Below are 22,978 nucleotides of genomic sequence, written 5' to 3'. Positions count from 1 at the left end.
GATACTATCAGAATTCTTCCACGCCTTAGGAAACTATCACCCAATTTCACCAAGTCAGATCAGCTTAGCATACTATCAGGATTGTTTCAAGCCAGGAAAGCATGGGATACTATCAGAATTCTTTCACACCTTAGGAAACTGTCGCCCAATTTCCCCAAGCCAGATCAGCTTAGCATACTATCAGCATTGTTGTCAGACAGTAGAGCTTAGGATACAGTCGGGATCATTTTAAGCGATATTTAAGAGATATTTAACAACCTCCTGTCTTCCGACCATTTTGTTGCCTTTACCGAGCTAAAACCATTGCCTGCCATTTTTCAAGCCAGGACAGCTTAGGATACCATCGCCCACCATTTTTACCAAGCTCAAAAGGCTTGGGATGCAATTAGGATTCTTTCACGCCTTAGGAAACTATCGCCCAATTTCACCAAGCCAGATCAGCTTAGCATACTATCAGGATTGTTTCAAGCCAGGAAAGCATGGGATACTATAAGAATTCTTTCACACCTTAGGAAACTGTCGCCCAATTTCACCAATCCAGATCAGCTTAGCTTACTATCAGGATTGTTTCAAGCCAGGAAAGCATGGGATACTATCAGAATTCTTTCACGCCTTAGGACACTATCGTCCAATTTCACCAAGCCAGATCAGCTTAGCATACTATCAGGATTGTTTCAAGCCAGGAAAGCATGGGATACTATCAGAATTCTTTCACACCTTAGGAAACTGTCGCCCAATTTCCCCAAGCCAGATCAGCTTAGCATACTATCAGCATTGTTGTCAGACAGTAGAGTTTAGGATACAGTCGGGATCATTTTAAGCCATATTTAAGAGATATTTAACAACCTCCTGTCTTCCGATCATTTTGTTGCCTTTACCGAGCTAAAACCATTGCCTGCCATTTTTCAAGCCAGGACAGCTTAGGATACCATCGCCCACCATTTTTACCAAGCTCAAAAGGCTTGGGATGCAATCAGGATTCTTTCACGCCTTAGGAAACTATCGCCCAATTTCACCAAGCCAGATCAGCTTAGCATACTATCAGGATTGTTTCAAGCCAGGAAAGCATGGGATACTATAAGAATTCTTTCACACCTTAGGAAACTGTCGCCCAATTTCACCAATCCAGATCAACTTAGCATACTATCAGGATTGTTGTCAGACAGTAGAGCTTAGGATACCGTTGGGATCATTTTAAGCCAGGACAACTCTCAGATAAGCTTAGCATTGGACTGAATTAGACTGTGAAATAGTGATTTTGACTGGACAAGAGATATTTAACAACCTCCTGCCTTCCGACCATTTCGTTGCCTTTACCGAGCTTAAACCATTGCCTGCCATTTTTCAAGCCAGGACAGCTTAGGATACCATCGCCCACCATTTTTACCAAGCTCGAAGGGCTTGGGATGCAATCAGGAAACTATCGCCCAATTTCACCAAGCCAGATCAGCTTAGCTTACTATCAGGATTGTTTCAAGCCAGGAAAGCATGGGATACTATCAGAATTCTTTCACGCCTTAGGACACTATCGCCCAATTTCACCAAGCCAGATCAGCTTAGCATACTATCAGGATTGTTTCAAGCCAGAAAAGCATGGGATACTATCAGGAAAGCATGGGACACTATCAGGATTATTTCAAGTCAGGACAATATTTACAGTCAAAACAGCTTAGATTACAATTGACCTTCATCAAGCTAAAGAGCTTAGGATATAATCAACCTTTTTTTAGGATACCATTTCCATTTTTTAAGCAATGACAGCTTACATTACTATCAGGATTGTTTCAAGCATGCACAGCTTAGAATACTGTCGCCATTCTTGCCGAGCCAGAACAACTTATATAAATCTTTTATAGGCCAAAACAGCAACTTAGGAGATACTATCACAACTTTTTACAAGCCAGAATAACTTACAGCATAACCTTCTTATGCCATGACAGCTTAGAATGTGTGAAACTTCATTCATGCCAGAACAATTTAGGATGTGTGAACCTTACTTTGAGCCAGGATAGGTTAAAATATAATAGTCTTAGGATAGTATCAAGAATTTTTATAAGTAGACTAACGGTACCAGTACTACTACTATTGACCATATTTACAAAGCCTGGACAGCTTAGGATACTATCGACCATATTTACAAAGACATAACAGCCTACGTTACAATAAACCTTTACCATGCCAGAACAGCTTAGGTTAAAATCGAACTTTACCAAGCCATGACAGCTTAGGAGCTTAAGATACTATTGTCATTTTAGCCGTGCCAAAACAAAACAACTTATATGGAGCTTTTTTAAACCAGAACAGCAGCTTACTATCACAATTTTTTACAAGCAAGAATAACTTACATCATAACCATGTCACATCATGACAGCTTAAAATGGATGAACCTTCATTCAAGCCAGAACAGCTTAGGATAGGGCTGTACGATATCGCAAAAAGGGACGATATCGATATTGGCATTTTTTTCAACGATATAGTTAAATATCGCGATATTCAATAATATGTCACTTTGCTATTATATAAATTAAATATAAATGCATTAAAGCTGACTACAGTGTGAGTAAGACTTGTGGGTAAGAATTGCTTTATTCATACACTTTAAACTTTGCTTTTTTTATAATATAGATTTATCAAAATGAACAAAACATCCTTTTTGGATAAAAATTAAATACAACCGCTGATGTTAATAAAGCGTCTGCTTGTCACCTTGTGTAAGAAACTTCTCAAATATCACCTGCAGCGGAAGTAAGTAGTGACAGTAATCTATTTATAGATCCGTTTAATTCTTGCTTTCAGAAATTAAGTTTTGTAGAGTTTTCTAAAAATATACTTTTTTAAAAATATGACAACCTATTTATAGCCTGGTAATTTGTCGCGGTAGTGGGAAATTTCAGGCGTTTAGTAGGCTTAAGCTTTACATGTAGTAACAACTGATAATTTATTGTCGACTAAAAACAAAGTAAAAGTAACGCATATACGATGCAGTGAAAAATAGCTGCGGACACTACGCAAGTGTTTTCAACATTGAACGGTTCTCAGTTTTATTATAGTTTATTGCCGTCGGCTAATTTCCACTGCTGTATAGTGTATTTATTATCTATTTCTATGATAATTTTTTTCGATATTTGAAGTTTTTGGCGATATACTTGATATACATGTACATGTACTATTCTTGTAAATCACGATTATCTTTTCCAAATGGGACATTCTGTGGACAAAAAAATTAAAGCTGACTTACCTGTAACTGATATTCAGTGGACTTGACTTTGACACACATTATCATGTGCTTAAAAATGAAACTTTTTCATCACCTATCTTGTGGTTTGCCTATAATGATATATACATTATTGCTATAACAAGCCAAGAAGAAGAAGATGCTGAATGTTTTGAAATTCTAAAGTTGTTTTATCTTGGTTTCCGCTTTCACAATAATGTAGTTTCCATGTGATTCATCATATTTCACAATACTGTGATTACTGTACTTTTGTAATTCATATTATGACAATAGGTGGTTATTAATAATAACTTATCGAAAAATTATATGAAAAATTATTCTATCAATGCCATTTTACGTGTACAAGAACCAATATCGGTATTTCTATTCTTTCAAGAAGGAGTATAGAAATTAAGATAAGTCAGAGAATGCTTTATACCCTTTGTTCTGCAAAGCAACTACATGTACATGTATCTATATTGTTTTTATGTTCACATCCTACCCAAGTCTACAGAAGCATGGCTGTGTATTTCTAATCATAAATAACTTGTATCTCTGACTAAAAAAGCTATCTTGTACAAATAAGGGGCCAAAACCCTGGATGTTACAGTCCGACACGCTTCAAAATCAAAAGGAACCGAGATCTTTGAGATACATGTGTATAAATAGTTTAAGTTTCATCAACATCAAAATTCAAACTCAACCATCGTTATGGTGTAACAGCGAATATTTTAACATTTTTTAACATGTATCCTTTTAAGTTTCATCAAAATCGGGTATAAATTGTGACCCTTAGAGTGTTCAAATCCTTGGTATTCATACTTTTACACCACCAGTTTTTGCGCACAGGGAGTGACCATATTGTCGTTAGTTTCAGTCTGATTTCAATGAAATTCAAACTCATCTGTCATTACATATTCCTGAAGAAATGGCCCGAGAAATCCCTCTCTGGCCATTGCTGGATTGACTTCTGATACTTGAGCTTTTGAGGGAGTGTGTCTATTCTTCCTGTTCAATCGAATCTCTTCAAAGTACAGCAACATGACAGTCCTGTGTTTAATCTGGGGTTTTCCCTAAAACTTGGGACAGTGATTTAAGTTATTAAAAACGGCAAAAGTATTGCTCGTCTCCAAGCAGTACTGTTTACATTAATAGCCTCGTTTGTCATACAATTAGTTCTTCTGCAATATTCTGCAATGCACCAGTTAATTGGGCGTAATAAATTTCATTAGTCATGACATAACATTATGTACACATATCTGGAGCTCTGTTTAAACCCAAATGATATTGTTACGCAGTTAGTTATTGGTTGTCAATCGGACTATTGACCAGTCATCACTTGGAACACAAATTTGCTTTCATTACAGCAGTGTTTGCTTGGGACTAGATCTAATCAAACCAAACACAGTGAGGAGTATTATGTTGCATACTTTTTCCGTTTGTCGGTAATGAATCATTTATAATACATGTATACATAAATCTGATTTAGAGTAAAAACTCAAAGATGAAACTCATTAAGTTATTATAATTATCAGAAAATCATTAGAATTTGTTTGGCTTCTAGTTTTGCCCCATGCTAACGTTTAGTATACAAATCACATAATACCATGGATTTATCTGTTCATGTTATCAAAAATCATTGAAAATCTCTATAATATACTTGTTCATCTCACGACCATAAACTCTGTATCAATCTAAAGTCAATCGAATGATCACTGTAGAGCATCAGCAAGATTCTATTGAAATAATCAAGGGCCTTAACTCTGGCAGTAATTATTAGAAATCCTTGAAAATACATAGGTGTTTTCGTCTCATGACCCTAAACACTGTGTATAAATTTAAAATTAATTGTATGATAAAAATTTAGCCTTTAGAGCGTTCACAAGATACTGCAAAGTAATCGAGAGCTATAAAACTGGCAGTAATTATTGGAAATCATTGAAAATCACTAGGCTTCTTCGTCCCATGACCTCAAACATTGGTCTCTAGAGCATTCACAAGATTTTTCAAAGTAATCAAGGGCTATAACTCTGGCACTAGTTATTGGAAATTATTGAAAATCACTAGGCTTCTTCGTCTCATGACCTTAAACATTGGTCTCTAGAGCATCCACAAGATTTTTTAAAGTAATTAAGGGCTATAACTCTGGCAGTAATTATTGGAAATCGGTGAAAATCAATAGGCTTCTTTGTCTCATGACCTGAAAACACTGTGTATGAATTTAAAAGTCAAGCAATTGTGGACGCCGGACAGACGACAATATACGACCACATTTCAATGTGGCCATATAAAAATAATATATTTTTGTGAAATTAACCAACACTGAAAAATACATGTATCGCTATGAAAATACAGTACGTCCATTACCAAATATTTAAATTTTCCTCTCTCTCATTCATATTTATATATGGCATTGTTTAAAACCTCATATCTAAAGCTAGAATAACCCATTCCTTATTACAATGAATATGATCATAAAACGAAATGGTATTAAAAAGAATTCAGAACACCTTCGGTTTTCATAGATATACGTCTGTTACTTTTCACAGTATTTCATTTATCCAAATATTTACATTTTATCTCTCTCATTCATATTTATTTATTTATGGAACTGTTTAAAAACTCATATTTAAAGCGAACAGCAACCATTCTTGTTATTACGACCGTAAAAAGAAAACATTTACCAAAATTCTCTGAACCACATGAGGTTTCATAGATATACATCCGTTAGGGTAAAAATGTACGTCGTTACCAAAATTTTAGGGTCACAGTATTTTATTCAAGAAGTAATGTTTTTAGGAAAGTAACTGCTCCTTAATTCAAATGAATTAATTATTATTATTATCAGTCCAATTATTCGAAAGTTTACATATCTCATGTAATGGGTTAGCAATTTGTATGTCCGTTACCAAAATAATTTCTAATTTACTTGGTTATAAGAATGCAGATATGAGTAATGATCATACAGAACACAATGACATGTATGTAGTATTCTGCCCTTTCTTACAAGAATTAAAACTTGGCATTGGCTATTTGCCACATATGGTAAGCAAGAATTTCAAAATAGCCTTACGACTACAGATCGCAATTATTATTTTCCGATTTTAATGAAACTTACAGATTGTAACATTGATATCTGAGTAGCCAAACTTTCTGTTTCCGAGATATGGGGGTTACCACACATTTGATGTGGCACGGCTACAGTCAGCAATAATCAACCAATGTCAATGAATCTCACAGATTATGATAACATTAATAACATCTCAAAGTAGCCAAAATTTCAGCCACTTCCAGATAGCAGTTTCCGAGATATCAGGTGACTGCAGATCGCAATTATGAACCGATATCCATGAAACTTACATATCCCAAGTTCCAAGCCGATCCATTAAGAAGCATGGCCTGTAGGCAACACACAGAGACACAAAGAAAAAATGGATGTGGCTCTGCGCCTGGGGGTTGGGCATGCACTAAAAACAATGGGATCATCCTTAGGGTATAAGGAATAAGTATGTAAAGTTTCATGATGATCACTCAAGAATTGTGGCCTGTAGGCAACACAAAGACACACACACACATACAGGGGCGACGGCAATGTGGACGTATAAAAATCATGTTAATTGATACTTAAAACATATGTCTTTAATATAACACAACACAGTTCTATGGATAACAATCGTTATATTATATATAACTATATTGATAACCAATTAAACTAGAGTTTCATGATTGCTAATTTATGGTTTCTCTTATTATTGTTCAATGTACCTATATATAACACTGTCACAATTTTTTCCTCATTTGTAATTTGTATGCTTGATAACAACCAGTGAATTCTTGTCCGAACATTGTGTGTATATGATGTAGTGATTGTTATCCATAGAACTTGTTGTGTTATATTATGTTCAATTGCTAAATGCCATTCAAAGATTATGTCTTTAAATCTAATGCTATATAAAAACAGTTAATTATCCATGCTTAGATAATATTGGAAGTAATAAAAATATGACAAGTTCAAAATGTACATCCGTTACTGTGGAATTGCCCAAAGATAAATAAAGATACAATAAATACCTTTTGACTTATAAATACTATCACAATTATCGATGAATCAGGCGCTAAATCGTAATTTTACAGACTATTGAGTCGATTGACCTTTGTTTGCAAAAACTGTCACACCTTTTAATATTAACATCATTGATATTGCGAGTTCTATAAATTGATGAAGACGGAACTGTCAAAATCTAAGCCATCATTGGTAAATGTTAGCAAAGGGCTTGTTTCTAAATTTTGGATACATTATTATTCATTTATGTTAAAATAATAATCATTTTCCGGGTTTGATATGGAATTTGTTACCTAGATACAAGCCTGGAAAAAACTTTCAAATGTGTGTCTGAAACCATGTCAGGCTGGATGAACATTGTGCCCGACATTTTAAATTTTCGGTCGGACATAATATTTTGACATTTGGATTGGAACAAAGTCTATCAAGATCTATTCTGTTGACTAATATCTTTTTTAGGTCCACGTGACTCGAGCCAGGGCATTTTTGCTTAGTTTTCGTTTGTTGGACGAAATTGGTTTTGATTTGTCACGGGTATACATGTAGAAATGATACCCATTAAAATGCCTTGAATGTCATGATACTTGGGGTAAATACATGTCGGTCGGGAAATGCAGGGTGTTATTTTATCTTGCAAATGAAACATGAACACGATGTTTAAGGAATGAATAAATTGGTCACGCTTCATTATTGTTCATTACAATATAAATCCCAAATTTCATCGGCACCCATCATCAGATAATACAGCTTCCTGTCTTTGACAATGTTGGCCTAGTCACTCCACGATTTCCTGTCTTTTCTATAAAGGGTTCAAAAATACAATCTTCTTTTGGGAACTTATTTGTTTGTTGTATTATTAATTGATAAAGTATTATTTAGATTATCAGTTAATAATTGTCAAAAACAATACAAATCTTGACCAATCTTCCATTTTATTTCGACCTCGCAAATCTTAAAATATTAAATCCCAAAACTGTTGTGGCTACACAATCTACATGTATGTACTCGTTAAAAAAAACATGCAGAGATTACCACACCGTAAATAGTACATCGAAATAATAACAAAATATGGAACTTCGGAATATGGATTATTATTTTACTGTAGTTTACGAACTTTGTAAGAAATTTTAAACAGGAAGCCTATTTTGTAAATATGCAGGAAAACGTTTCATCAAAATAAGGTTCTGTGCTGAAATACATACAACCGAATTACACCATTGGACTTAGGACTGCTCAGTGTATTGGATTTATTGAGAAAATATCAAATATCTGAAGCGTGACATCATATAAATTCCACAATAATATATCTTTTATCTCATAAGATTCCCTTGAATATATGTGACAAAAATCATTAATATTTTAGTATTCAGCACCTACAATAGATTTACTAAGCCCTTTTTCAATACATTGTTGAACCTTCAGTCATAGGGTTGAACCATGATATCAAAAATATTTGATTGCCCAACAGGCATGAGACCCTGTCAATACATTGTATTGCCTTCCGGTAGTTTTTTTTTCTGATTATGACCCTGCATCAGTTTGATGTTTTTTGATTTTAAATTATAGAGCTGCTCTCACTCGCCAACTACGGTCATGACCATAGAAGCAAGCCCACATGGTATTGACTAGACATCTATTTTTTTCAAAAGTATCAAGCAATCAAACTGATTATCAACTATACACTAAGTTTCATCACTCTCTATCAGATAGAATCAAAGTTATCTTGTCCCAAGGAAATTGCTTATCTCTGCTTATGTAAATCATTGAACTCAGTCAAGACGAACATCATCATCAAGTTTAAACATTCTACCTCAATTAGAGAAAGAGAGAGAAATGGGGTTGAACCTCCACTCGACACAAACTAGGTCATTTCGGGACTAACATATGGTTCAATTTTATTTCCATAATTCGCTTGCACGTACATGTAGGGGTCTTTAGCAGTGAGAGGAAACCTGAGGACCCGGAGAAAACCCACGAAGTTGGACAGACCACCCTACTCCTTGTCAAGTACAGCCGGGGATTCAAAACCACACCAGTTGACTCAATGACAGGCCTTATGCCCTTATGATACAGCGCGCACGTGCTAACCATTCGGCCATCCAACCCCCCCGATATGCTTCCGGGTACAAAGTTTCAAGGGTGAATTAGGAAGCCATAAAAATTAACAATGTGCATCCATTATAAAAACTGGCCTATTTGAATAAAATAGGTTAATATAATATGGACTAGTGTGCTAAAACACGGTAGATTTCAAAATTTGAAGTTTTAATGGCTTTAGTGTATATATTCAGGCATCTCTGTGTGAGACTTTGTGATTTCCCATGTTTTGTTGTTAACCCTGTAGCTGTGCAGTGCTGAATAGTATATTAGCTTCATATTTCCCAAAGCTACAAATTCCAAAGTCATTTTCATCAATTTTTATTGTACAGTATCATCTCAAGCCCATTTAAACACAGTGGTCTATTGGGTTGGTCCGAGTAGCATTGGTAAGAGTAGCAAAGATAAATATTGGTCTGAGTGGTCTTACAATACTAATTGGTCTGAGTGGTCTTTTGGTTTGGTCCGAGTAGTCTTCTGGGTGGGTCCGAGTGGTCTTTTGTTTTGGTCCAAGTGGTCTTGATACTGTTTTTAGTATCCCCCCCCCCATTACCCAAATCCACCCAAACTAACCAAAATTCACCATTATTTCAAAAATAATTTATATCTATATTAGATAATTGGCCTTTAGTGTTCTTAATATTTAAAATCTAATTTTTAATTCAAAATTGTAACATTTTTAAAGCACCTGTCGCGCACCTGAATGTCAACCGATGGGAGCTTTTTCTCCCTCCCCTTAAAATTGAAAATCGGTCTCCTTTACAAAGTCATAGGGGGTTTATTATCATTTATGAAACCAGGAATGACCCCTTAACATCCAGTTATTGATCTGCAGAACCATTTCCCATACACACAACTAATCACTTTCCTTAATATCAGATCACTCTCTTTAGTTTCTAAATCCCTCTTCTTATGGAAACTGGGAGAGTTTTTTAGGGGAGCGATTTTTACAATTTGTTATGGGGAGCCTTTTTCGGCTCTCCTCTAAAATACAAACAATGACTGCTTTTTATTTCAATAATGTCTCTCAAAATGCAATTTCAATGCAATTACACCATCCAAACTTGCTTGGAAATCGCATTTTAAGGGGAAATTTAGACACAAAATTGTTACGATTTTTATTTCAAAATGATAATTAATTTAGCATAAATAACAGTAAATCTATATAGCCTACTCTATATTTATCAAGTATCGATATTAATTTTTGTGATGATAGGCCTATGAGTTAAATTATGGTGCACTTGGTTAAAACTTCCAAACTTGCCTTGAAATTGTATTTTGAAGGGCAGTTTCACACTAAAACATTATGATCGTGAATTAAAAGAATGGTTAGGGTGCCCCACCATAAATAAATATCTCGACAATTACACCACAATATCTATATATACATTGTACACCAAACTTAAAATCAGTTTCAAACATTTATAGTCACTAAATAAACGGACATGTTGTACTTAATAAGCTACATGTATGACCATTTAATCATCCATAAATAATACACTGAAAGATGGTTCCGAGTGTCGGCCTTAACATCGGGGCACAAGTGAGTAAAAAATAGGTTATGTGCCCTTGTTTTGAAATTAATCTTGCTAAACCAGTCTACCAACCATTCTACGTTTGATTAACAAGCCAGGATAATCACGACTACTTTTTTACGAAACATAACAGAAAGCTGGAACAATAAATTGAATTTAGAAACATGCACATTGGGCAACTCAACAACTGTTTTAAGGACCTTGTAAAAGTAAAATGAAACTACAGCTAGTATCATGTTCTTGCCCAACGCAAGTATTTCAGAGATATTATTTGTACCGCTCCTAATGGTACAGTTAATGTTAAAGCAATTTAAAAAATAAATCGAATGTAATTTCTAAAGGTGCTGTAATAACCAATAAGCTAAATATCACTGCTATTCAGAATCTTTAATAGATTTTTTACGGCTGTAATAGTTGATAAATGTGCAGAGAATTGCAGGTGCAATGACTATTTATAGTATCATAGAGTGCAATGTCCAAATACAAAATTTCAGATACATGTATCATGTTACATATTAGTGAAAAGCACATTCATTTCTGTTTGTAAATATGTAAATAGTTTTCTGGTACAATCGTATTTTCATAATTTAAATCCAATAAATATCAAAATATCACACTATTAAAGGGGTATTCAAGTATAAATACTGGTCTAAATACGAAATTCCAAATACCATGTTACGTATCACTGATTGCTCTTTTCGAATATGCAAATAATTTTCTGTTTTCTGGCACATTCATATTTGCTTACCTTTACAAAATAAGATTAAAGTTGAAGTGAAGGAAGGGGGGGGGGCTAAACTAAACTAAAATAAATATACAGGGCTTAATCAAAAATTCTCCATGTCCATACTAAAAGATGTATAGTCATTCCTCTCTTTAAATATATTATTTATTTGTTGGGCACAATGCTTATATATTGTTGTTTTTTTAATGGATCAAAGTACTCAACTCTGTTTATAGAGAGACCGGAAAGAGTGGGGGTGTTTAAAATACCAAAATACGGGTATTAATATGAAATTCCAGTTATTGTGTTATAAATTACTGGAAAGTGTGTTTCTTTGGCTGTTTGAATCTATCAATTATTTCCTGGCACATTCAAAATATGCACGGTCGTCTAGATAGTTTCTTATACGGTGTGCCAGCTTGATTTCTGTTGTCGTGCGGTGAAAATCCTTATAGTGTGCTGGTTTATATGTTAATAAGTCACGTGATATCCTACATTTGCATAAGTTGATGCTGTGCGAAAGTTGCTATGTAGAAAGCGTGAAGGACAAATGGGATGTGGCAGAGCGCAAATGTAAAATGTAATGAGAGAAATGTAAAATGTAGAAACGTCAAAAAAGCATTTTCCCACAAAACACATTTGTCATTTAACACTTAAAGGAGCTAAATCGCTAAAACTTGACACCTAGGAATTGACAAAAGTTGGGCGCAACGCATATAATACTGTAGTATGAATGTATATAAACTGATTTACATTCAATGGTTTCCCTTTTTACTCCAATTTCAAATCATCTATGTTCGGTGAAATAAGCCAGCAGTCTCAAGCGAGTGCAAATTTCTAGCGTCTGGTTATTCCAGTCTGTATATGCCGTTTGATTTGGTGCAATGTGTCTAGCCTCGTCCCTCTTGATACAACTGGGGCTGAAGCGCATTATGGTACACGATTCGTGTACAAATGGTAAAATATTTATTTTGTCTTAAATATTGGATATCAAAAGCTCATCTTTTTCCGGTAAGATCACAACATGAATGTTGATTTAATTTGACAAATAAATCGTGTTTTCAATGTTGAAGATTTTGGATGATATTGAGTTAGAGACTTAGCTACTTTAACATTTGATGTTTTACATTTAACTCTTGCCTTAAAGGTATTTTGACTTCATCATTATCGGTATTGTACATTGTACTTTTTACATATAATCAATGGAAACATCATTGTGGCAGAGCATTTAATATTGGCAGCAATACCCTTCCATACAGATATGATCAAATATCGATACAAATTATTGTCTATATTAAATTATTAGATTTGGTGGGTTTGGGTAAATCGTGCTACCCGCCTATATGTAGATACATACTATTTTTTAAGTGAGAGTATCATTGGGGTTGAATATAATTTTATTACTAATAATAGGCTACATTAAATGAGAGAGAGAGAGAGAAATGGGGTTTAACGTCCACTCGACACAAACTAAGTTATTTCGGTACTAACACATGGTTCAATTTTATTTCAATAATGCGCTTGCGCGTAGGGGTCTTTAGCAGTGGGAAGAAACTGGAGGGCCCGGAGAAAACCCATGAGGTTGGATAGGCTACCCTACTGCTTGTAACGTACAACCGAGGAATCAAAACCCCGCCAGTTGACTCAATGACAGACCTTATGATACAGCGCAGCGCGCACGTGCTAACCAGTCGGCCATCCAACCCCCCGCTTTAAATGAGAAAACAGCATCTGTATTTCCTTAGATCCACAACTAGGCCTACTTGAAGTAGTTCATAAAATATCTTAGATCTAAGTCTTATATTGTATATTTGGGGGTGTAACACAATGGTGGTAGAACAAACAAGTTAATACACAAAATCATCTCCATTAATTGTATTCTGAGAACCACACAAAGACATAAGGTATTTACAGCAAAATCACAATCACATCTTATTCGAGCGCTTCAACGACACAGCAAGAAAAACAAACAACTCCTGACTCGAGAGTTATCTTTCCTCAACCTCGATTTCGTATTAATAAGGCCATACCACTTTAATAGGCCAACACATAATAAAATGTATGTGAATACATAACATCCCCGCCGGCAAAAAAAAACAAAATAATTTTGTTTAAAATCCGATGATAAAAGATTTGTGTTGAGACTATTAGTATCTTGAAACATAATCAGGAGTACTATACATAACAAAATTGACAAAAGAAAGACCGATAAATGTAAACAGTTCAAACAAAATACAAAGAGGATAATAAAAGTGGACAATATTGGCAACAATGCCCTGAAAAAGATCCTTCATAGCAAGGACATTAAAATATATACATGTATATTCTTTAACACCTGAGTTACATATTGTGTGGGAAAACAACAAGAACATGGACATATGAAGTTAGGTATAATGAGATAAATGGATGAATAAGATAACATGCCATGTAAGACAATAAACATTACTACATGTATTGCAATAATAACATTTACAAAAATTAAATAAAATAGACTGAAAGCATATCCAACTGGGATATAAGTAATACTGTCTTACATGCACAGTATATATATATATATATGCCTACATGTATAGGTAACTATAGAAAATAATCCTAGGAAGATAGGTTGCTAGACAACATGTGAGCGTATATAAAAAAAAAATTAGACATATAAAAATATAACATAACACTGCATAAAAAAAAGTCGTGCATATGATATACATACAGAAGTAAAACAATATGAGTAAATATACACATGTTTATCACTAAATGAATGGTGGTGGTTTCATTTGAATTGATAATTTGGCACGATGGTCTAACTTAGAGCCGGAGACCCAAAAAGCCTGATCTGCTGGTTCACCACGAATTTGAACAAGATATTCTGGTTTCGCCCCTTTAAGGCGTTGACCTAACACACGTTGGATTTTATGAAAACCACCATCAGAGTCACTATTATGCGAAATACTACTACAGTCCACTGCTGCATCACGAAATCTAATAGGTTTACGTCTGGAACGCACACTTCTACGAACACCACTTTGGGAGGGTTGAATGTCTTTTATTGGAACAGGGATTCGTGATCTACACATAGTGGGACTTGAAGAGTCACGTTGAATATTATGAGAGTCTTTACAAGGTGTAGGTAACCCATCTGTAGTAATGGGCTGACTTAAAGTTTGGTTAGGTTGTAAAATACTCTCACTGGGTAAATCAGAGTCTGACTGCTCTGGTACAGTCTGTTTAATGTTTGTGATAACACTCCCAGGAAAATAAGAAGAAGGGTTAGGTGACCTGATATAAGCCAATTTAAGACGATCACAATGGACATTATGAATAAGTTTAGAAGAAGTTGGATCTTTAAGATCGACTATATGGTCACTACAAATAGTATAAATAACATAAGGGCCTGAATATTTATTTTGTAATTTCTGACCAGGACCTTTTGGAGAGACATTTAAATAAACATAATCACCAACAACAATGTTTAAAGGGTTAATTTTAGCATTAACTCTATCACACATTCTAGCATGTGCTTTAATAGCATTATTTTCAACTTGCTGGCGAATGAAGTTGAGTTTCTTAGATTGATTATTTATAAATGTCTTAATATCACTTGGTATAGTTTCTCGAGAACTATCTGAAAAATTAGCTAAAGGAAATTTTGGACGCATGGAATAAATGATTTCAAAAGGTGAAAACCCCAAAGATGAGTTAACACAATTATTCATGGAAAAAACAACTGCAGGTAACATATCAATCCAGGAACAAGGACTTTTTGACACATAAGGAGTTAACCGCTCAGCCAAAGTTCTGTGTAAGCGTTCACAAGCTCCTAAACAGTGATGCATAAAGCTAGGAGTAAATTGTTGAGGTATTGACAAAAGTTTACAAACTTCAGATGTACATTTAGAAATAAATTCTCTACCTTTATCACTTATTAACGTATGGCAAACACCATAGTTAGAAAATAAATTAAAGAGTGCTGAACTAACAGTTATGGAATCAGTATTAGCAATTGGATAACAAACTAAAAACTTACTGAACATATCAACAGCGGTGAATACATAACAATCTCCTTTAGGGGTTTTAGGTAAAGGCCCATAAAGATCTACTTCCCAAACTTCAAATGGAGCATGTGGTGTAGGATATGCAACAATGGCTGTTTTGGTATGTGCTTTAGTTAACTTTCTACTTTGACAAGCATGACAAGACTTTACATAGTCAGAGACAAGGGTGCTCATTTTAGGAAAATAATAAGACTCTTTAATGCGGTCAACAGTATCCTGTATCCCCCCATGACCACCTAAAGGAGAATCATGGTATAAAAGTAAAAGTTCTTGAACTAAGACATAAGGCACAACAAGTTGATAACAATTTAAAGTTTTGGAACGTTTAGATATTGCAGTTCTAGAATGAAATAAAACATTTTCAAAAACCATATAATCTTTGGCTTCAACAATTAATCGTCTAGATTGAGACTGAGAATCAGGCAAAACATTTTTAACAAGATAATTTATAATATGCTTTAAAAATGGATCACTATATTGTAATTCAGCCATAGCAGAAAGACTAAAATTAAAATGTTTCATTAACAATATACTCTCAACTGATATAGAATCAATAGGTGCGGTATCAGTTGAGCTGACAGGTATATAATCACTAAAGTTAATATCACAACAGTCGGTAGTGGACGGCATGAAATGAGTTAGATTATCACTAGTTTCACAAGTGTCTGAAGGAATACATGAATTATGTACTGCAGCACATTGTTCATAATTGGAAGGCACATTATTAACTAAAAATTCATCAATATCACAATCTTCTGTGTCAGCATCATATAATGGGTCTTGATCAGTATAATCCACAAAAACACGATTACATTCAGCATTTGAATCCGCACAAAACAAATTTGGAAAATCTACACCACCGGGCAAAGTTATTTTAGGAACAGCTTCTGGAATATATGGAAAATAAGGGTCATCTTCAGATGGACTGACATGATCGGAATGTTTAACAGTTTTATCGAAACAACGGGACAAAGCATCAGGAACAGTCATCTGTGCTGCTGGTTTATATTTAATATCAAAGTTAAATTGCTGAAGAATGGTTAACCACCGATCATAGATGGCACCACGAAGAGATTTTTGAAATAATGGCTGTAATGCTTGATGATCACATTCTACTGTGAAATGACGACCACGTAAATAGGGAGCACAATCCAAAATGCTTGAGGTCATGCCCAAAAGTTCCAGTTTAGTAGGACCATATGATTGCTGCCATTTCGAAAGGCTTTTCGAGCCAAATTTAATAACTCGTGTTCGTTGTTTGTCATCTAACTTGTCCTTAAAGTCTGACTCTGGATGGATTTGATATAGCATATAACCGATACCAAGACTGGAAGTGTCGACACTTAAATAAAATGGTAGGTCATAGCGAGGAAAAGCTAATACTTTGGAATTTAACAATGTCTCTTTTAATTTATCAATCGCTGATTGATGCGATTCGTCCCAATTATAAGACACATTTTTCTTTAATAAACTGTGCAAAGGAGTAGCAAGAGCACTATAATTGGGAATGAATTTCCTAAACCAATTTAACATTCCGAGAAATCTGCGCAACTCTTTGGGAGTTTTAGGAGTAGGATAATCTTGAATAATCTTCACATGATCGTTGGGTGGGCTTATGCCGGCAGCAGATATTTCATGTCCCAAATATTTACACTTTTGTTGAGCAAAAGCACATTTTTTCGGGTTAAGTCTTAAGCCAGCTGTACGTAATCGATCAAAAACAGCTTTTATATCCTTGATATGTTGATCGAATGTTGAGCTATAAATAAGGATATCATCAAGGTAGCATAACACAGAATTAAATGTCAAACCGTGTAAAATTTTGTCCATCATAAGCTGAAAAGAATTTGGTGAGGTTTTGAGGCCCATAGGAAGACGTAAAAATTTATACGTTCCAAAGCAAGTTGAAAATGCTGTATAATTAGTGGACTCTTCAGACAATGGCATTTGAAAAAATCCACTACTTAGGTCAATAGATGTTATATAATTAGGTGTTGTAGTAGTAAATGATTCTGTTAGCTCTTGCAAATCTGGGATAGTATAGTTGAAATCTTGTGTCTGAGAGTTGAGGTAACGAAAGTCAACACAAAAACGATATTGTGATAAACTAGCTTCTTTTGAACCAATAGGGTATTCAGATTTATCAACATTTCGCTTCGAAACCAATACTATAGGACTGGTTATAGGTAGATGATCGGTATTACTAACTTGACATATAATACCCTGCTTGACAAGCTCAGCTAATTGATGGCGTAATACTTCCTTCTTATCAGGTGGTAAGCGATAAGGTCGCTGATGTTTTGGTTTTGCATCAGGGTTCAAATGGATCTGATGTTCAACAATTGAGGTAAGTCCTAAATCAGAATTTTCTGAAGTAATGAAAATATCTTGATATGAGTACAAACAATCCATCAAGACAGGTAATTCAGCAGGGCTGACTGTGGTATTGGAAAAGTTGAGACTGTCAAAAAAATTGGGATGTGAATCATTAATATTATTAACAAAAGGTGGTGTGTTATTTGTTGATTCATGAACATGAGGTGAAGCAGTATCAGTACTAGAAAGAATAGGTGTGACTTTGGAGGAGTCATCGAATATGTTAAAGTCAGCTAATGCACATCCTTTAAAAAGGGTTATGGGGTGACTGGTTAAGTTGAGTACTTTGAGAGGAACTGTTCGATTTGACGACACTAGGCACACACTTCGAGATCCTAAAACATTCTTTCGGGACAATTGCTGATGAGGAGTACACATGCCTTGAATACCATACGACAAATGTTGTGGCACTTTGCCCCAAATAACAGTTTCTGTATTGCTTGGTAAAACAAGAGTTTTGGCACATTTCACTTTATATGAGTTGGATTGACTGGAAAGAGCACCAAAATCTAATTTAATTCTAGCCGAAACCATAAATGTAGTACCTAATATGATTGGTTGTGACAAAGTTTCTAACACATAAAATAAAATGTTTCTGTGAAAACCACAGTTTGATGAAAATGTTAAATAAGTACTTCCAAGTACTTTTACCTGTTGATCATTGGCTAATGTAAGTTGATGAGTATCGGTTGTAGTAAGTGTAGATTTACTGGTAACTGGTAACTTGGTGAATAGATGAGAAGAAATAATATTGACAGAACAGCCCGAGTCCAACAATCCAGCTATGGTCACTGGGAGGCCTAGAGTTTTAAATTTCAGTGGTAGATATTTAAAATGGTTTACTTGGGGAGCACTGGAGCTTGAAGCTGTAGATTGGCAGAGCTCAAGGGGTTGTGCTCTAGAGCCCTTGAGCGGAACAAGTTTCCCGGCTGCTTTTGAAGTTTACAACAATTAGCGGAATGACCGAATTGTTGACACGTAGAACAGCGAAGATCCGGGCGGATTGATCCATTATGTGTCCAGTTACAGTTGTGGGCAAAATGGCCAACACCATGACAAGTATAACAAACTTTAGATGATGGTGGGTAAGTATTGGTTGGTTGCTGTACATTGGTATAATGCGTTGGGTGTTGGATTTGGTGAGGGCCTTGAAATGGCTGAGAACGTTGTATGAGATTTGTCAAATCATTAATTTGTTGTTGTAAAAACTGATAACTGTTACCGGTACTGGTGGGAGGTGGCTGAGAAAAATCAGGAATTGGTATGTGAGGCGGTATGACGTTTGGTTGAATATGGCCTGGTGGCAGCTGAGAATTGGCAAAACTGTCCCGGTAGCCATAGGCTTCACCCATCTTAGCAGCATTGTAGGCATGTTCAAGTGTTGTAGGTGTTCCGGCTCTTACAAAAAAAGCTAATTTAGGAGGTAAGCCCGATATAAACTTTGACATAAGTTCTTGATCATTCTTGTGTAAATTGGCTGACTTCTCAATCAAAAAACTTTGGTATTGATCTATTGACTGGTTGGCTAGTAAATAAAAAGGCTGGTGGAAAACTATGGAATCGGCAAAATTGACCTGGGCTGTATATTTGGAAGTAAACACCTTCTCAAAGGACTGCCAAGAAAGTTTAAAAGCAGGAGGTAAATGTAAATACCAAATACGGGCTGGACCTCTCAGCTGTAAATGGAAAGCAGCAAGTTTCTGTCGATCTGTGAGTCCTTGAAGTAAACAAAACGAGTCAAACTCTTCTAAAAAATATGTTGGGTTTTCTTCACCGGAAAAGGTTGAAACCATACTGATGTCATGAAGTTTTGTTGGTAAGCTAGAGGGAATTGGTACTTGGTTATCAATGTGTTGAGTTGAGCGAACAGGAGTCAGTAATGGTGGCCCAGTTGTCAGCGGAGATGGTACTGGTGAAGTTGGATACATGGCAGGTGTCTGTTCAAAATCATTAATATACGAATAGTGGTACATCGATGTGGTCGACATATTTACACAGGTAGGGAATCAAGCAAACGATAGGCAGGTACTCAACAATGTTATAAACAGGATGACTTGATTGTTGGCCTTCAAAGGTAGGAAATGGCAACACCAAAAAACACGTGGTTTCATTGAGAAATTTATCATTCAACAGCAGTCAGCAACAAGTTTTAGCATCTCCACCATATTGTGTATTTGGGGGTGTAACACAATGGTGGTAGAACAAACAAGTTAATACACAAAATCATCTCCATTAATTGTATTCTGAGAACCACACAAAGACATAAGGTATTTACAGCAAAATCACAATCACATCTTATTCGAGCGCTTCAACGACACAGCAAGAAAAACAAACAACTCCTGACTCGAGAGTTATCTTTCCTCAACCTCGATTTCGTATTAATAAGGCCATACCACTTTAATAGGCCAACACATAATAAAATGTATGTGAATACATAACACTTACCTTGGAATGATTTTTTTTTTTTTTTTTTTTTTTTGGACAACTCTGACGCCGCTGACTGTCACCCTCGTGACGTTTTAATATTACGAGAGAAAAATGGGGTTTAACATCCACTCGACACAAACTATGTCATTTCGGGACTAACACATGACATGGTTCAATTTTATTTCAATTTTATGCGTGGGAGGAAACCGGAGGACCCGGAGAAAACCCACGCGGTTGGACATGCGACCCTACTCCTTGTCACGTACTACAACCGGGGAATCGGAACCACGCCAGTTGGCTCAATGACAGACCTAGATCATGATACATCGCTCACGTGCTAACCATTACCAATACTATTACTATGTCCATTCGGCCATCCAACCCATCCTATTACTATTAGAGCCAGGCCTAAGTACAGTTTAAAATACAGAACTGGGTGTTTTTGAAAGGTACGATAGGTCAAATAACTCACCATTCTCTAATTAACAGAGTTACGTTATTATTGCTGACGAAAAAACTTTGTGGGGAACATAATTTCCACAAATCCTCCATGAATTTCCAGTTCTAAGATGGCGCGAAGAATTTTCATTGGTTTAAATGATCACATGACACTATAACCAATGAAAACTCGCGCTTATTTCATTTTATTAGAAACAACAAAACAAAAGTAGGTGTGCGTAGTCAGGATAATCCAGCGCTCTAGCTAGAAGTAAAGTCAAAGACCGAGCAGAATCTCTCACCCGTATATCAGCACCCGGATTCGAAATAGCGTTAACAAACATATTCCTAGCGCCAATAAAAAGCTATATATTTAACACGAAAATAATTGTTAGCTTTACATGATAAAACAACACTTTAAGTAGGCTATATATTTATGTAATAGACAAACAAAAACTCCAAACTGTCACCGTAAACATACTAAAATATCACACACTAGGCTAACGCTGCATCTCAAAGCACCCTAACCAGCCTTGGTGGCAAAATGTTTTTTTTGTTTTTTTTTTATTTTCACAGAATCAAGGGATGAATAAACTATAGACAGCAAAATTCCAGAAGCCACCTATGTTATATATTACCGTAAACAAACTAAATCTATGGGGGAATCGGGTTAGGGTAGGCTCACTGCGCACACAATAACTTCTAAACTATCTTTGGTGGCTCCAAGATTTTTACGTTTCCAGTTTCATCATCGCAATCGCAAAGTTCCTAGCACCCGGGTTCGATCCGAGGTTCGGGAGCTCAATAAACAAAGGGTACGCCCACGCTGCATCACAAAGCACCCATGCAAGCTTTGATGGCAAAATGTTAATTTTTGATTTCACAGAGTCAAGGGATGAATAAATTATTAGACTTAAAAATTCCAGAAAGCTCCTATGCTGGCTTTTCGAGATATATTACCGTAAACAATCTAAAAATATGGGGGAATCGGTTTAGGGTATGCTCACTGCGCACACAATAACTTCTAAACTAGCTCTGGTGGCTCCACGATCTTTAATTCACCAAATGGACAGATGCATAAGGTATGCATATGCCAAATTTCATTAACTTTCTATGTTGGCGTTTTGAGTTATATAATTTATTATAATTTAAATAAGTTATTAAACTTATATAGCGCCAAAATCCATCTGGAAACAGTTGCTCTATGGCGCTTTTACAGTGATACAATTCGAACAAGTGAATAGATTCTTTACAAATAAAAAAAATAAGGTATAAGCAAAGAAAACCATAACATATAATAGACATGTAAAAGTATATTAGTAAACTTATAAGATACCATAAAAGACAAGTCAAAGTTTTTCAGTACACTTGTAAAGAAACCACAACATATAAAAGACATGTAAAAGTATATCAGTAAAATAATAATAATAAAAAAAGGGTTCTGCACCCGGATTCGAGTGTTTTCGGTCTGTGGTATTTTATACCACAAGATAAGATTTACGACCTAGAATAATTTTCATAGAGTGTTTTGGGTCTGTGGTGTTTTTGACCACAAGAGTTCCACAGGATATTGGACTCAGAAAAAAAATCATTTTCCCAAAAATTCCTTCTCCAACCTCCCTATATGCCTGTGTGGTACCACATTCCACAAGATTTTCGATACAGTGTTTTGGGTTTTAATCACAAGAGTTCCGCAAGATTTTCGACTTAGAATAATTCTGATAGAGTGTTTGGTATTTTCCACCACAAGAGTTCCAACAGATATTGGATTTTTTTCTAGAAATTCTTCTAAGACCTCCTTATGTGCATGTGTGGTACCACATTCCATAAGATTTTCGACTTAGAATAATTCTGATAATTGAAAAATCTTGTGGAATGTGGTACCACACAGACATATAGAGAGTCTGAGAAGACATTTTGGAAAAAAATGATTTTTTGTTTCTAAGACCAATATCTTGTGGAACTCTTGTGGTAAAAACACCACAGACCCAAAACACTCTATCAGAATTATTCTTAGTCGAAAATCTTGTGGAATGTGATACCACACAGATATGTGGG

The 22,978-nt window shown here is 35.4% G+C and overlaps 1 long non-coding RNA gene across 1 annotated transcript in view; it reads right to left on the bottom strand.

Moving 5' to 3' along the window:
* LOC126830901 (uncharacterized) overlaps positions 1-21,074 on the bottom strand; it is a 71,393-nt gene extending 50,319 nt beyond the window's left edge. The window contains exons 1-2 of the long non-coding RNA XR_007684028.2: positions 20,955-21,074; positions 3,239-3,327 (exon numbers count right to left, since the gene is read on the bottom strand). This is a non-coding gene — a long non-coding RNA (uncharacterized LOC126830901). The remainder of the gene's footprint in view (positions 1-3,238; positions 3,328-20,954) is intronic.
* Positions 21,075-22,978: the final 1,904 nt, after the last annotated feature.

The sequence above is a fragment of the Patella vulgata genome, chromosome 1 (assembly GCF_932274485.2).
Source record: "Patella vulgata chromosome 1, xgPatVulg1.2, whole genome shotgun sequence".
Lineage (NCBI taxonomy): Eukaryota > Metazoa > Mollusca > Gastropoda > Patellidae > Patella > Patella vulgata.
This window is presented reverse-complemented; position numbering and strand designations above follow the sequence as displayed.